The following is a 4,894-nucleotide window of genomic DNA, read 5'->3' on the forward strand; positions in this document are numbered from 1 at the left end:
TTCAGCTTTTTGAGGAAATGCCAAACCAGAGTGGTTGTACCCTTTTACAATCCCATCAACAATGTATAAGAGTTCCTATTTCTCCACATGCTCTCCAGCATTTATTACTTGCTGTCCTGTTAAGCTTTGCCACTGCTACTGGGGTGAGATGGTATCTCATTTTGGTTTTGATTTGTATCTCTCTTATTGCCAGTGATTTTGAGCATTTCTTCATGTATATGTTGACCATCTGAATATCTTCTTCTGTGAAAAGTCTTTCCTTGTCTTTTGCTGATTGAGTTGTCAGCCCTTTTCTTGTGGAAGCCTTGTAGGATTCTGTAAACTTTCATTATGAGACCCTTCTCTGAGATGGCATTGCAAAATAATTTTTCCTAGTCTGTAGGTTTTCTTTTCATCATATGGGGAAAAGTTTTTGATGCACCTAGAGACTTTATCTTTCAAAGGATGTTGATGCTATCCTTTCCTGGTGGTGCATTTCTGGCTGTATTTGCCACTAGTCTTTTACATTTCGTCCCATTTTGTCTCTTACATCTTTGTTGTTTGGGGCTTTACCCTAGGTCTTTGATCCACCTAGAGTTGCTTTGTGTTTATGATATGTGGAACCTGCTTCAGTTTTCTGCAGGTAGATGATCAGTTTGCCAGTACCATCTGTTGAAGAGGTTGTCATTTCCTCATTTGATCGGTTTAGTTTCCTTGTTGAATATCAGTTGATTGTAGATGGTGGTTGCTGTTAAGTGCTGTCGAGTTGTAGGCGACTTATAGCGACCCTGTGAATGAAAGTCCTCAACACTTGTGTGACTTTTCATCCATTCTCCAGGTTCATAGGGTTTCTGGAGGTAAGCTTTTACGGAAGTGGATGCCACTCCTGCTTCCAAGCTTGTTTTAATTGGGGAGTGCCACCAAACACTGCTGCCATGGGAAACCATTAACGCATTTGACACATCAGTGCCACAGTTTTCGGATTCACAGCAACCACAAGTTGCCTCTGTATGTAGATGGGTTAATTTCTGGGTTCTTGGTTCTGTTCCATTGGTCTGTGTGCCTGTCATTGTACCAGTACCATGCTATTTTGGTTACTACAGCTGTGTAGTAGGTTTTGAGATTAGGAAGTGCTATGCCTCCCACTTCATTTTTGTTTTTCAAGAGTACTTTGTTTATCTGAGATCTCTTTTAATAAGGAGACACTTTTATTCTTTTCTAATGGCCTAGTGTAAGAAGTTATGGTGCCAACTCAAAGGCAGGTGGATTGAATCCTCCAGCTGCTCTGTGGGGGAAAAGATGGGCTGGGTCCTCTCATCTGATTTATAGCCTCTGAAAACCATTTGGAAGGTCAGTTCTGAGTCAGTTCCAACTAGATGACAATGAGATTTCAGCTTGCATGGTTCCATGATCAACACTCTTGCCAAAGCAGTCAGGAAATCAAAAGATTAATTGCATTAGGAAAATCTTCTGTCATGGACCTCTCCAGAGTGCTAAAGAGCAAGGATGTCAGTCTAGAGATTAAGGTGCACCTGATCCAAGCCATGGTCTTTGCAGTTACTTGCTATGCATCAAGAGCTGGACAATGACCTAGGATAACAGAAGAAAAATTGATGCCTTTGAGTTGTGGTGGTGGTGAAGAGTATTGAACATACCATGGACTGCCAAGAGAACAAACAGATCTGTCTTGGAGAGGGTGAAACCACACTGCTCCTTAGAAACATGGATTTTGAGACTCTTATCTCACATATTTTAGGCATGTAGCCAGGATGGTCTTTGGAGAAGGACATTGTGCTTGGAAGGGTCAAGGAACAGCTCAGAAGACTTCAGATGAGATGGATTGATACAGTAACTGGCGTAATGAGAGTAGATGTACCAGAGACAGTGAGATTGGCTCAGGATAGGGCAGGGTTCAGAGCTATTGTACATAGGATCACAGTGAGTTGTTGTCGACTTGACAGCACATAACAATAACATACCACTAGCTGTAATTTTTTGTAGTCGCCCTTTATCAGGTTGAGGAAGATTCCTTATATACCTAATTTGCTGAAGCTTTTTATCTTTTATCAAATACACTTTTCTGCCATTACTGAGATGGTCATTGACTTTTTTTCTTTTAGTAGTATGATGAGTTAAAAAAGACAGAATTTTATGGTCTATAAATGATATACCAGTATATATTACCAGCTAGGTAAAAAAAATCAGCTAAGTGAGATATTCATGAGAGTGTACAGCAAAGGAGCATTCATCCACTTATGATGGGAGAGGAAAGTGGCAAGATTTCTTTTACTTTTTAAAGGAAAGAACTGTTCAAGAGGAATAATATATCATTAGGCATTATCTGCACTACAGCAAAGGGAACTAGGGATGGAAGAGAGAGGAAATTATGCAGTAATGAATGAATGAAAATCTAACTTTTCTGTAAACTTTTGTTAAGATTACAATAAAGAAGGGTGGGGAAGGATAAGCATAAGAAATGAGGGGGTGTGTAAAAAAAAGAAGTCAAGAAGTGGAGTATCTTTAGTCAACATGTTATATCCTTCCAGCTGTGGGAATCTGAGACTTCAGGAGCAGAAATGAAGGAATTTTTTGCAGTTTAGAAAAACTCAGATAGGCTCAGAATTCCCACATGTCCCAGCCCAAAACACAAGCTTTATGGTTAGCAATCCCTTGCCTTTTAGTCTCTGAATCCTCAGTTTAGCTTGCTGCTCTTTGCTTTCCCCTCCTTACCCACGCTAACCCCTACCAGACTGCCTGCCAGCCAGCTCTGAAATCAAAGGTTAACTTGAAGTGAGTTTCCACATCCATGTTATCCTGGGATTCTTCAGAGACAGCAGTGAGAGGGAGATTCCCAGGTCCAGTCCTAGACAAGGAGGAGTTGTTGTTTTTTATTGCCGTTGAGTTGAGCACGACTTATAGTGATTCTGTGAACAAAAGACCTGAAGCCTTTCTATAACTATCGTCATTTCTCAAAGTTCATAGAGTTTCCAGAGGCATGTTGTTTAGGAAGTGGATGCCACTCTTTCAAACAGGCAAGGAGAGACTGAGAAGATGGGAAAGGGCTTTCTCAAGAAAAAAAATAAGAACACAGATACACATTATCCCCAGAACTGCAAAGACAAGTGGACAGGTGATTTGAGACCAGCAGGTAGTTTAGACATATAGTGGCACACTGTGTTCCTCAACTGAGCGGAGAAGGGATTCCAGGAAGGAGGCCTAAGGTAGTGCAAGAATCCACACCCTGTCAAGATTCTCCGTGGTGCAAGGTTCTCTGATCTTCCCAGTCAACTTTTGCTTTCTGCTTACAATGGAGGGACACGAATGGGAGAGGAGTCAGGGGTAGTTGTGAACCCAGGACTTGGCTCTGGCACGTTCCCCTAGTTCTCTGAGCCATCACTGCCTCTCCGTTTCAGTCTGATCTTCTTTTTGGCCTCTTGAAGAAGAGGTCCAGCTAAGATAGGGTGAACAGTTATAGAGACCAGGCAGAATGGACCGGGAGTCACTGCATAGAGACTGGGATCCTGTCTTGTTCAGAAGATGGCTGAGAAATTCTTCACTCCACCGTGTAGAATTTTCTGTCCCTCTTCAGTTGAGGTGCCCAGATGTCTCACATTGGGACCTTCACTCCCAACTCTCAGCATGTAGGGCATATTCTGCCAGTAGTATGGGACTGATGATTCGCCACTTGTGCTTTGTCTGCTTGAAATGTGGGTCCGGGACGAGGAAGAACATCTTTGTCAGCTGGCCCTTTCAGACGTTAGGAAGATGCTTCATGGCATTACTATGGAGACAGGCAGTGTTCTGGAAGCTGCCTCTTGGAGCTGCAAGTAGGGCCCAAATCTGGTCTTGTACGTAGTCTGAAACCTTTACCCGAATCTCCAGGCCTAGAATCAAGGTGTCTGGGAACAGTGGTGACAGTTCCACTAACAGGCCACCATAGCCGCAGTCTGTGCCTATCAACTCCACTTGGGCCTGAGATCTGTTTTTATCTTTGGGTCATCATGGCTCTGATTGTGGGCCAGTGGAGCAAAGAACTCTGGGTATAGCTCAGATGAGTCCATTTCCCATGGCTTCACAGGACAGAGCAGCGTATGGTCCAATCTGGGGTTGGAATGTGCACGTTGCCGAGAGTAGCACTTCTACTAAGGCTGTGAGGCCTCTGCTTGAGTCCCATATTTGGGCTCAGCTCCTGCCATGATCCACAGTCTGGGATTTCTACACTGAACCCATGTGGAGGTCAAGGCACCTGGCACGATAATGACACAGCTCTACACATTGAAAGAAATGCAGCAAAATGTTTTTAACAAAACCTTTGACATGCCTTAGTAAAATTATAGATGTGCACATCCACCTGAGAATGTGGTCTAGAGAAACATGTTAATGGACTTGTAGAGATCCCACTAACGATAGCAGTCTTGTTCACAGCAGGAAAAACTGGAAACTCAAATGTCACAAGATGGTGGAATGTGTTAATTGCTCTTGTTAATGCAATGGTGTAACACAGAGTAGGGAAAATATCAGTTGACGGCCATGTGAATCACATTTGGTGAATTTCAAAACCAATGTTGAACTCCAGTTTGAAGAGCATATTCCATCAAGTTCCAATGATGTCAGGTTAAAAAAATGGGCTAAAATAGTCTATAGTTTGAGTTTATAAATGTGAGGAAAGTAAAGTCCCAAGCCAGTGATAGGCACTGTTGTGAGTTGTATACTTAACAACAGAGAGGAGGTTGTTGTTGTTGTTGTTATGTGCCATCAAATTGCCTGTGACCCACAGCAACCCTATATACAATAGCTCTGAAGCTTGCCCTGTCCTGAGACAGTCTTACTGACTCCTACATACCTATCCCCATTGCCCCAGTTACTGTGTCAATGCAATGCATCTCATCCAGGGTCTTCCTCTCCTGCACTGTCC

The 4,894-nt window shown here is 42.8% G+C and overlaps 1 protein-coding gene and 1 pseudogene across 1 annotated transcript in view; one reads left to right on the top strand and one right to left on the bottom strand.

Moving 5' to 3' along the window:
• Positions 1 to 4,894, top strand: part of ANKRD13A (ankyrin repeat domain 13A) — a 69,899-nt gene that overhangs the window by 59,790 nt on the left and 5,215 nt on the right. The window lies entirely within an intron of this gene.
• Positions 3,510 to 4,298, bottom strand: LOC102857316 (annotated as a pseudogene).

Source organism: Elephantulus edwardii, unplaced genomic scaffold, assembly GCF_000299155.1.
Source record: "Elephantulus edwardii isolate Elephantulus edwardi_28Jun2011 unplaced genomic scaffold, EleEdw1.0 scaffold00151, whole genome shotgun sequence".
NCBI lineage: Eukaryota > Metazoa > Chordata > Mammalia > Macroscelidea > Macroscelididae > Elephantulus > Elephantulus edwardii.